This window comes from Musca vetustissima, unplaced genomic scaffold (genome assembly GCF_032173495.1).
Source record: "Musca vetustissima isolate MV318-11 ecotype Yass unplaced genomic scaffold, APGP_CSIRO_Mvet_v1 utg704, whole genome shotgun sequence".
In the NCBI taxonomy this organism is placed as follows: Eukaryota; Metazoa; Arthropoda; class Insecta; order Diptera; family Muscidae; genus Musca; species Musca vetustissima.
In genome coordinates this window covers 1,061,825-1,075,102 of record NW_026876336.1, presented here as the reverse complement: position 1 = coordinate 1,075,102, position 13,278 = coordinate 1,061,825, and positions in this window count along the sequence as shown.

The window sequence follows — 13,278 nt, the reverse complement described above, 5'->3', positions numbered from 1 at the left end:
CTACGTGAGTTGAAAATTATATTTGTTTTTTTTATTTATATTTTGACATTGAGCAGTTTAATGAAGGGTTGTTGTTGTTTTTATTGGCTATTTGTTGGTGGTTTTCTCTGGTAATACAATTAGTTTTTTTATTTGAATTTAATTAAAATAAATTGATGATAGCCCTTAGTTTGGGAAATACGTAGATTGTATCCCCATTTTATTAAATGTCCTTTAACAATAGTTATTACAATTCAAGTCTACAGTTCTTTTCAAAATTAACCCTTAAAATCTTTCGGAATTCGGACCTACACTAAATTTGCAGAAATACACGGGGGCAAATTTAAAAATGAGCCGAAATCCCCAATTCAACACATCTGAATAAGGTAAATCTGTAATCCAGCTTAGTTGAATGAGGTTTCCGATGGGATATATGCAATTTAGCCTTGCTGAATAAGGTTTTAGATGAGAAATTTGCAATTCAACTTAGCTGAATAGCGTTTCCGATAGGAAATTTGTAATTGAGCTAAGCTGAATACTTTTTCCTATGGGAAGTTTGCAATTCAACTTAGCTGAATAGCGTTTCCGATAGGAAATCTGTAATAGAGCTTAGCTGAATACGGTTTCCTATGGGAAGTTTGCAATTCAGCTTAGCTGATTACGGTTTCCTATGGGAAGTATTTACAGGAAATTTGCAAATTCTGCGTAGTTGAAAAAGGTTTCCAGCGGTAAATGTTCAATTCCGCTTAGCTGAATTATGATTTGCATAAGAAAAACTGTAATTCAGACCAGCGGAATTAATGTTTTCAATAGAAAATCAGTAACTCATATTCATTGAATTGGGGATTTTCATTCGAAATCTGCAAATCAGCCTAGCCGAATAGAGTTTCCGATAGAAAATCAGCAGTTATATTTAGCTGAATAAGCTTTCCGATGGAAAATCTGAAATTCAGCTAAGCTAAATAATGTTTCTTATAAGAGATCTTAAATTCAAAATAGCTAAATATTTATTTATTTATGTAGTACAGAATTTTTCTCCTAAGTGTTGTATATCATCAAAAAAGCCCTTTTAAACCTACAGATTTCTACAGCTCTATTAAGTCTTCTTAAAAAAAACTAATATATTTTTAAGGATATTTTTTTTATTCAATGGAGTAAAATATTTTTATAAATAGATAATTTTCTAAATTTTATATTGATTCTAAGAGTACTTTTCAAAACCTGAATCCATCTCCACAAAATTTCATCTAGTATCTGGAACAACGATAACGAGTTCTTCTCCATTTACGGCAGTACTTGCGATAACAACGACGTTTCGGTGGCTTAGATGGATCGACTGGAGGTTGTGGGGGCAAAGGTGGTAGTGTAGGATAAGAAGGGTAAGGTGGGAATGGTGGGAACGTTGGGAAAGGTGGATATGGCGGATAGGGAGGGTAAGGTGGTGGTGTGGGATAGGTTGGTGGCTGTGGATATGGTGGTGGTGTTGGATAGGTGGGTGGTTGGGGAAATGGTGGTGGAGTTGGATAGGGAGGGAATGGCGGTGGTGTGGGATATGGAGGATATGGTGGATGTGTTGGATATGTTGGCGGAGTAGGATAAGTTGGAGGAGTGGGATATGTAGGGGGTGAGGGATAGGTTGGTGGTGTGGGATAGGTTGGTGGTGTGGGATATGTTGGTGGCTTTGAAGGAGGTACTTCTGTTGGGGGTTCTGTTGGATATTCTGTGGGTGGTTCAGTAGGAGGTTCCGTTGGTGGATATGTAGGGGGTTTTGTGGGTGGTTCTGTGGGAGGAGGATTTGTTGGCGGTTGGGTTGGAGGCTCTGTAGGTGGCTCGGTTGGTTCAGTAGGCGGCTCCGTTGGAGGTTCTGTAGGTGGCTCGGTTGGTGGTTCTGTGGGAGGTTCAGTAGGCGGCTCTGTTGGAGGTTCTGTAGGTGGCTCTGTCGGAGGTTCAGTAGGTGGCTCCGTTGGTGGTCCAGTAGGCGGCTCTGTAGGTGGTGCAGCCGTTGTAGTCTTCCTTCTACCCTTACACCTTATTCTCTTCAACAAATCCGTGGCAATTTTACCATCCACAGCAACCTGAGCTCCGACATTGGCCAAGGTGTTAACTTTATTACCATCACCAATTGCTGTTACATCATTTCGTTCTATAAAGAAAATAATTTTCAGACTGCTTGCAAACTTCGTTCTTGAATTTGTACTTACGCTCTTGAAGTATACCCTGAGTATCTTCAGCCTCACATTCTTCGTCGGTTAATTCCTGACCCGTCAACAATCCCGTTACCTGTTTGCCAATTTCCAAAACACGTAGCTTTACAGCTGCTTGGGGATTAACAACGGCACCACGATTCAGTGTGTTATGATCGCCAGTTATCAAAACCGACGTATCAGCTATCAAGAAATGCAATTTTAAAAGTAATTCCTCAATGAAAATATATTTTAATTCTTACATTTTTGTTCCAGAAGATCCACATTGCTAGCAGATCCACCACCTCCAGTTTGTTGGTCTTTTGATTCGACTAAGCCCAAATCCAAACCAATTTGTGGATCAAGCAACAAAAGTTGGGTCAGTTCATTATTACTGCCATTGATTGCAACTCTGCCAGAACCTTTAAGAAAGAGGGAGAGAGGTAGGGACATTAAGTTCCACTTCTTTATCCTCGTGAACAGAAATCCACCGAACTTACTTTCTTGTTTATTAAGTAGTTTATTCAGTATGCCACCGCCCTGGGTGCCTCCGGTACTTTGCTCCTTACTGCCCAACAAACCACCGGCCAATAGAACTTGAGGCGTCAAACTACCCACTTCGAATTTTTTATTACCATCACCCTGCACATTGGTATCGGTGTTGACTGTAAACGAAATCGAAATATATTATGGAGGAATCTTGACTCAAGTAAATGTTCGAAGCTTACCATTTTGTGAATTAATAGTAATGTCCTCTATGGTGCCATCAGGAGCAGTTTGTTTACTTTTGGTCAATATACCCAATGGGGCAAGAATTCCTGGTGCTGTTTTCAGAAGATCCACTTTGGTATTGCTATCACCCTCTATGGTATCACTTAGATCAACTGTAATGGGAATTATAAGGATAAATATTTCCAAAATATTTTCCCGTGCTTACCATCCTGGGCATTTACGACAGTATTGGTAATACCCCCCGAGCCATCTCCACCCTCTCCCCCTGTAATGGTCTGGGTGTTCTTTGTCAAAACCGATGGTACAACATTTGCCAAAACCGAACCCTTTACTAAATCCACGTCTGTGTGACCGCTTCCACTTAGCTTACTGCTTTGGTCAACTGGAATTTCGTAGAAAAATAAATAATATTCAAAAATTAAATAAATACCATCGGCCGAATAATAGCGAAGTCACTCAAATTCGTCAATTTAAAGAATTTCTAGAAAAAGTTTTCAAATTCTTTTCTTACCCTGCTGAACTTTGAGATTTTCATTTATAATTTCGCTTCCATCACTGCCACTCAATGATTGGCTATTGCTAGTCAAAATATCGGGCGCCACTAGAGCTCCAACAGGTAATTGAGCCACATCAACGGCTGTATTACCTGCCCCTGTTAAAGATGAGCCTTGTCCGACTAAAAATAAATTGAAATTAATTTTCAAAACAAAATTATATTTTTCGTTACTAGCTTTTGTTAGTTTTACTTACATGTTTGTTCATTGATATTTTGGTTAGAAATATTAGCTCCCGCAGCAGCATTCTCAACTATTTGGGTATTACTCCTTAGGACATTGGCAGGAACTCCAGCTGCTATTGGCAACTGTGCAATGCCAGTTTTGGTATTACCACTACCATCCAAAGATGTCGCTTCATTCACTGTTCAATTAAAAACAAATGGACTGTATTTGGGAAAAGTTTTCAGGTTGTGGTTTTTGGAAAAAATCGCAAGGGATGAACTATAAGGAGTATCCATTTCTATATCTTATAGGGACAATAGAATCACCAGGAAGAACATTCCACAACACTTACCATTTTGGGCATTAACAACATTATTAGCTATGCCTCCAGCTCCTTGGCCATCCGGATCACCAGTAATGATTTGCTTATTTTGAGATAACACAGAAGGTGCAACATTTGCCAAGACAGAACCTTGTACCAAATCTGTATCACTGTGGCCAGAACCCGATAAACTGTTGCTTTGATCGACTGGAAATAGATAACAAAATAATTTTAATAAAAAATTATACAAATTTAACGTCCTTGGGGTTACTACCTACCTGTCTGAACATTAAAATTCTCATTACGAATTTCACCACCATCACTGTTCTCCACAATTTGAGTATTACTGGTCAAAACATCCGGTTCAACAATGGCTCCCACAGGTAATTGGGCCACACCAAAGCCAGAGTTGCTTTCACCTGTCATGCTAGAACTTTGACTAACTAAACAAAGATAAGATAAGGAAAGTTGATTGGAAAACCATCTCAAATAATTCTAATTTTTGTCATGTAACTCACAAGTTTGCTCATTAACATCCTCGTTGTGGATATCTCCTCCAGGACCACCCTGAGGAATTATTTGGGTGTTTTGAGTTAAAAGTTTGGTCGGCACCAAGGCCTGTACGGGTAGCTGTACACCAGCATTGTCAGAATTGCCAGTTCCTTCCAAGTTGGAGCTTTGTTCCACTGTTTGTGCATTGCTCACAACATTGTCAATACCGCCTGGCCCAGCAGCGATTTGTTCATTTCGGGACAACAAAGTAACTGGTGCCCTTGCCATAACTGGTATTTCGGCAAAATTATTATCCTTTAAACTTTCGCCCTGTAAATTTGACGATTGATCCACTAAAATCAATAAGTAGAAAACAGCTTAGTTAAATTCAGGATGTAATAATTTGGTTCTCCTACCAGCTTGATTGCTTATAGCAGCATTTTTAATACCACCTGGTCCTGTGGTCTCTTGTTTATTTTCTGACAATAGAGTAACTGGAGCACTGGCCACCACTGGCACTTGGGCAAAATTGCTGTCTTTTAGATTTTTGCCTTGCAAATCCGAAAATTGAGCAACTAAAATTTAAAAAAAATATTTTTTTAAATTTAAATAATTTTTTTCTCAATTAATTTTTTTCCTACCTTTTTGATTATTCAATGCCTGATTATTAATACCACCAGGCTCAGAACTAAACTCATTATTGCTTGCCAATGCAGTAATTGGTACATCAGGCACAACGGGTATTTCCACAAACTTTTTATCCGACAATCCCTCTCCTTTTAGCGCGGTACCTTGGTTCTCTGCAAATAAAATTTATTCAATATAGAACATACAATTTCCCTCAGTGCCCCCATTCACTTACCAAATTGATTATTGACAACCTTATTACTTATGGCGGCACCCGCTAATTCCCGATTAATTGTCTGTGGATCACTGACCAGATCTTTAACATCGGGTATTGCGGTGGGCAAACATTTTACATAGCCAGGTGTCCATATCGTCAGTAGCAGCAAACATAATTTCATATTAAATTCGAACATTCTATTAAATACATTTTTTTCTTCTCCCTTTCGTATGGCGAATTGTAATTTTTCGAACGGACCACAGTGTCAATTGACTTGCCCTAATGCCTATAAACTGATCGGATTTCAATTCCACAGTCTGACTTTTATAAATTCTCCATGGGGTTAACGCTGTCTTTTGTTTTATTACATACACGCATTCTCAATACACAGACACATCAGTTGTGACTGCTGCATTTTTGTCTTCCGAGAACGTGATTTATGTGGCAAAATATTTGCGACATCTTCTCTGGCTTCATTCACCGATTAACATTGTCTCTATCATTGTATAACATCTTGAGAACAGCGCAGTAGTACAACAAAAATGCTGGAGATTATTTTATGGGTTGTTGCTTTTGCTGCTTTGTTAAAAAATTTGAAATATTTTCGAAATAATAATAATATGCATCGATCCCTATTACATATATTGGAACCCATTGTTATATAAAATTGTGAACAGAGAATGGTTCTGAAACTCCCGAAGGGCCTATATGCTAAGAAAGTTAAATATGCAGTGTCTATCCAAGAGGATGGCTTGAGTTGAGGGAGGGTTGAACAACTTGGTACTACTTATGATTTAATTGTAAAAATTTTAAATTCAACCAAGAAATTTAGGAAGTTGAGTCCTCAAAAACTTCCAGAGGATTTTTATGTCATCAAAATTTAAATCCACAGATCATCAAGTTTAGATGAGAATTATTTAAGGACGTTCCAAGGTTCCCAAGGCCTAAGAATAGATTCTTTGAGATGTCATAGACAAAATCTTTTACAGATTTTGTAGACTTCAAGGCGGTCTATTTGCCCCATAATGTCAGTGGATTAGGTAGGATGTTTTAAAAAGAAGAACTCCAAAACAAAATTATAATTTGAATTCACATGTAAGACCTTTGAAGCCTCCAACAAAAACGCATTATTAGCAGTACAGAAAAATTGCATTCCATCGAGTAGAGGCTTTGGGGCCCAATACAAAAAATGTGTGATTTTCAAATCAAAATTCACAAACTATCATTAGTCCCCAATATAATAGTCATTCCAGCCATATTGGAGGTCTTCGGGATTTGGATTTGTTGGCCCCAAGTGGCATTGCTTCTTCGAGTTCTTCATCAAGTGTCCGCCTACCTGCCACCGGCCCCCATGAAGATGTAAATTTTATAACCAATAATGTGCCAGGGGAAAAGGAGTCCGAATAGGATGCTCGATAATCTGTAGATGGTTAAGAAAATTAAAAAACAATGCTTATGTTCATCGAAAAGTCCGCATATGCTTAATAATCTCATTGAAAATTCTGTACATGAAGCTTGATAATCTATGAGAAAGTTAAAAAAAATCGATGCTTATAGATCTATAGGTTGCCATGAGTACCCCATACTTTGTCTTGTTCAATTAAAAAATTAACAACAAAACGCTGCATCCTCTTAAAACTTTACTAGGCTAATTAAGTGACTGTGGCATAATTTGAAACTGTCTGTATAGGCCTAAACCATATCAAATTATGCTGCTATTCTCAAATTTTCGATTTAATTTATATTTTTCTCATTTGATTAATTTCATGAATTTCATCACCAAAAAAGAAGATAAAAATCTTTGAGACAACCCACCCAAAATTATTTTTATTGCAAAACTGGAAACCATTAACCTAGGCCCATATCCGCTGCGATAAGCTAAAATATTCCTCACAAAAATTATTTTTAAAATGTTTGTAAGAATGTCTGGTCTCAGCAAAATTGAAACATGTGACTGTCGAGCTATTTTACATTGCGGACAACAACAATGTCAGTTTTTTTTTCTTTCATTTCAACTCGGCAATCTTATTATGTAACAATTAAATATTTTTTTATAAAAAAATAATATTGTTTAAACAAAGAAATTCCAATATATGAATGAAAAGAAATTTGCACAAAGCTAAGTTGAACAAACAGACGCCGCACACAAATACAGACACACACACACGAAATCGTTGAAATTATTATGAATGAAGTGAGTGCAAAATGTAAAGTAATATTCACCGTGTTACATGACATTTAAACATTTTTTACTTTATTTATTTATTCATTTTTTTGTATGCAAAATATGCATGCAAAACAGCACGTGAAATTTGTTAAACACTGGAAGCAGATGAATAGCTATCAACTTTTTTTTTGGAAAATAGCCAAACAAAAAGTTCGGAAGCACGTAAGTTTTTTGAAGATTTTTTTGGTACTTTTTTCTTGATGATTCATAATGAAAGACAAAAAAGAAACCATTCAAGAATCTTTAAGATGTCTCTTTATATAAAACCAAGTGATTTTTTATGAATTGGCATCAGTTTAAGAAACCGCAGCTGAAAACTTTCGATCACCAAAGTTTTCCTTCTCGCCGAAAATGAAACATAAAATTGGCATAATAATATTACTGTTTCTTGTCACCGTTTATGGCTTTCCCATTTACGAACATTACAATGATTACAATTATAATCCTGGACCTGTCGTACCGCCTCAACAAGATACTCAAATCCTGCAACAATTTATGGGTCTAATGCAGCATTTCATAAATAATCGTAATGGATATCCTTCGTATGGTCATAATGGAGGTGGTGGTGGTAATGGAGGAAGTTGTGGCTGTAAATCGTATGGTGGAGGAGGAGGAGGTGGTGGTAACAACAATAATTGTGATCATGGCAGTGGTGATGGTGGCGAAGGTGATGGCAGCGGAGGTGGTGGTGAGGATGGAGGCGCCGAAAATGAAACTTCATCGGTACCAACAATTCCCACAACGACACCAACTACTACGACAACAACCACAACTACCACCACGACAACAACAACACCTAAACCCACAACAAAAAGGACCACTTGTCGAACAACAACCTATAAGCCCAAACCCTGCTACAGCTGTAACAATAATTACCATCACAACAGTTATGGTTATTATAAACCTCCACCACCACCTCCTCCGCCACCAAGACTCCTACCACCCTATCCCATGCCAACTAGACCCTCCTATAATAATTATCTCAACTACCAAGGATCACAACCGAATGTTGGCCAGCAGCCGCAACAGCAACAAAATTCACAAACTATCATTAGTCCCCAATATAATGCTCAGTCCAGCCAAATTGGAGGTCTTCGCGATTTGGATTTGTTGGCCTCAAGCGCTATTGCTTCTTCGAGTTCTTCATCAAGCGTTCGCCTACCTACCACTGGCTCCAATAAGGATGTCATTATTATAACCAATAATGTGCCCGGAGCCCAACCTGCTGCCGTATATCCTTCGGAAAAGGATGGACGAAAACGTATTTGTTTTAAGACTTTTTGTGTTAATGATGATAAAACGTATCGTTGAGGGAGGAGGGGTTAGAGGGAAGAAGAGGAGAGAATTATTTCGAAAATATATTAAAAGTTTTTATTGTATAAGATACTAACTAAATTTAATAAATAATCATTTTGCAAACAATAAAATATTCAAAAAATTTACAGAATTAAAAAAAAAAAAACTTTTCACAAAATGTTTTGAGAAAAAATGTAAAATTTTCTAAAAAAATATTGCAGAAATATTATATTTACAGCTAGAAGATTCTTTCTAAAGAATATCTCTCCAAAGTTATTCTATAGAAAAGGAAAGAATATCTTTAGGAGTTCTTCTGTCTATAGAATACCTATGGAAGATAGATGATTTTGTCATAGAAGGGATTCTGTCCATGGAATTCTTTTGAACGTAATTCTGTCTGCAGATAGTCTTTATAGGAATTTATGTCTATATACAAGATTGAGTCTATAAAGGTCTTTATGAAGTCATCGATCTGCAGAAGACCTTCAGATTTTGTACCTAGAGGCCTCTTGTCCTTGAGAAGGTTGTGTATATCTAGATACCTTTTAGAGAGAGTTCAAAGGACATATTTTCCGTCGATTTTTTTAACAGAACCTCCTTATATATGTAGATACCTTTTAATTCTCTTCCAAATTCCTTCTCTTATTTCTCATTTAAAATCAATCCCAAATTTTAGTTTGTGTGTCTTTTTTTAAGCCATAAGCACGTTTCAAAGCGTTCGAGCAAAAAAAAAGTTTGAAATGTTTGTAAAGTCTACAAAAATAATTCATTTTATAACAAAATCCATGAAAAAGCCATGTCTAGCCATTGTCATTGTGGTGACGTTAAACGTAAATTCATCAAAAAAACGTCATGACATTTATACAGATGACAAATTGTAGAGAAAAATGTCATGAGTGATATGCCGAGGGGAAGGTATCCTCAACAAAAAAAAAAAAATGACAATTTTGTCAATTTTAAGCAATTTTAAGGATGCGGGCTTTAGCTTGGACACCCACCCTGTACAACTACAGGCAGATATTTTTTTAAGTCAACGATATATAACTCAGTTCTTTTATGACATATAAACGTTGCCCTCTCTCACTTATAAGCAGAGAATTATCGCAAGTAAAATTTCGTAATATAAATCGATAAGTTAACAAAAATTTCGCATAATATACTATCAATGAAAATGGTTTGCCGACTTAAATCGGGACATTCCGAAAAAAGATTTTAAATAAATTTTACTTTCTGGACGGGTTTTACAATGAGCTCCAATTACAGAAGGATTTCTTCTCTATAAATTAATTTCCAATACCACAACTTACTGTTTCATATAAAATATATTTTAAACAGCCATTTGAGAATTCATCCCCTCAACAAGATCCATAAAAAAATATCATTAATTATAATTCATATCCTGCGAAGAAGTTACCGTTCCTTATGAGTCCTTTTACAATTAAAGACCATTTAACACCTTCATCAAAGACGCGACATCTATGTAAAATTCCATAATGAAATATATAATTCCCCGATGGATAGATGGATGGCTGAACGAATGAATGGATGAGACAACACAGTTTTGTTTTGTATAATGGAACAGACATAAATTCATTAAAATGTAATAAAATCCTTTAAAACATAACCAAAACAAACAAACCAAACAAAATAGTCAGACTACATGCAGCAGGCCAAGTGGAACGTTAATGCCAACCATATCAACATCATCATCAGCTACAACAACACCAAAAAACTCCACCATCCACCTCTTACTTACCTACAAATTAAATGGGGAAAAACTTTAGTTTATTTGTAATGAAAATTTATACCCCCAACAGCAGCCGGGGAGAGAGTGAACGAGCGCTAGGGAGCGAGCAAGAACTGAAAGATAATGTTCGCTAACACCCACTGTGTTATTGTCGCCATGGTAGATAATGCCAAAGTTTTCCTTTTCGTTTCTTTTTTTTTTTTTTGTTTTCAAACCATAAATATAAAGGACACGTGTTGAAAATGGGAGTACATCACATCATCTGTCTGGCTTATGGTTTGGAAAAACAACAACAGTTTTCCTCATAACCCTCTTAACTTGCAAAGGAGCGACAAAAAAAATGATAAACAAGCGCAGAAAAAAATAAAACATCACAGGGAAAGCAGTTGGTGGTGGTGGTGGTAGGGGGATAAGTGATAATGCAATAACAACAGTGTCAACAAAATACTGAACTAATTAAAATGGATTAAAGAGCGATTAACACCAGCATAGAAAACATACACAGACGCGCATACACACTCACATGCACAACCACACGATAGAGTTAATCAATTTGTAAAGTCATGGAAAAACTGCACTCCTTAAAAAAAAACGATTGTAGCAAAGTTTTCTATAATTGAAAAATTAGATCAGACAAGGAACCTAATAGAAACGACAAATAAGAAGATGGGAGGAGCAATGTGGGAAAAGATCTACATTTTCAATGGTATGTGAGCACAAGGCCTTTTGAAGGTATTTCTATCACATAGAATAGTGTTGGGCTGAGAACCGCTCTTTTAAGCATTCAGTGAGAATGAACACTGAGAGCTTGAGTGCAAGAATTTACTCAGCGCTCGTTTTGTACACAAAGTAGACAAATATGAGGTATCATATCTTCAGAAAGCGTATTAATTTCTTTTTCAAAAATGTTCGTTTCATTCTTTACTAAATATAAAGAAAATCTATCACCCCAATTCGTATCAAAGTGTAGCTCCTTTATAATATTAATTTCTTCCTCTTTTTTTCTCATTTCAAATATAAATTAAATTCAGTTAATAAAAATTTCTTTAAAGTAACTGACACTTTCAATGAGTTAGTAATTACCGTCTGTGTATGTGTGTATGTGTATGTGTGCCTTTGTTGTTCACCATTAATCCTTTGACTGCAGCTGTTATAAAGCCAAAATCTCCCCTTCTATACCAAAAATTCTCATAATTTCCAAGAACATCGCTGGGTGTATTGTTTACAATTCTTATTCAATTCTTATTACAAAGAACAGCCGACAGCTTAAATAAACTTCTTCTATTCAGTTCTGTTCTGAAGAAAAGAGAGATATAAATAGATTTTCATTATGTTCTTCGTAACAATGATGTTCGGTGCTGGCATATTCTTCAATATTTTCTTGGAAAAACAGACAAGTGTTGTATGGGTATATGATTAAAATACATCTTATATTAGGTTGATGAAGATGTAAATAAACAAGGCATTTTTGGTATTCCAAAAATTCATAATTGTACATATCAATTACAATTATAAGTGGTTTATTATACACTCAAAGAAAAATATTCATTCGATTGAAAATTTCAATCATTCAAATATTGGGAGTTTGGTGTATCATTTAGATAACCGATATTCTCCAATTTCAATAGGGTTAGTCCATGGATCAAATATGTGACTTGCGACAAATTTCATCCAAATCGCATCATAATTGCGACCTATACTTTGTTCACAAGAATACATGGACGGACATGCATAAATCAACTCAGAGAGTGATTCTCGAAAGGAACCATGTGCCTATCTCGTTTCCTTCTGCCAAAAATGTGCACGAAGACATAATACCCTACACCACAGTGTGGTGAAGAGTATAAATACCCTTTTTTCTTCGAGTGTACAGAAATATTTTCATAAAATAATAATTAAAATTTCTCAAGTGTTCTTATTATCATAGACAGACAATAAATAATTTGTAATTTAAATTTTAAAACATAAGAAATTTATATCTATTGTTGAGACCCAAAAAAATTGCGAAACAAAAAGTTGAAAAGGCACGCGAACAACTTGAGAGAGAGCATTTGTTGACATTTGTCAATTGTTAGTAGCTTATGTGTTACCCCCAAAAAAGTTGAATTTCGATGAAAGGCCCTAAAACGTAATAATAAATGGCTGTTTTGTAAACTAAGTAAATACCCTGTTGAAATTTATGAACTATACAATGTATCGACAAAAAGATTTTAAAATTCATACCCACTGTGAGGACTGCTCTCATGCCATTATTTATTATCCTCTTAAATTATTTGATTTAAATATATATGTGTATTTTGTTATATATGTTTGTAATCTCTATTAACATTTGTTGTCGAAGTGGTTTTTCAGGGGTAGACCATTATTTTATTTTTTTTATTATGAATAGCTACATCCATATCCTTAAACAACCCTTAACAGGAAAAGGGATTTTCAATAAAAATAAATTAAAAATTGTCTTCTTCCTAATCCCTGGAAAAAAAAAACTCTATAACAATGGCCCATTGATATTGTTTTGAAAGTTTTATGATGTTGTTGAAATAAAATATATAGATTTACATATGACCGAATTTTTCGTAATTCAAAATGAATTTTAGATGAGATGTTTCGAATAAGCGGATTTTCCATAATCCATATGTAATATTAATGTGTAAAAGAATTTGTTACAGAAAAAGTTTCTACTAAGGAAATGTTTCTTCTTTAATCAAACGAAGGTCCTTATAGTGATAGGGAGACG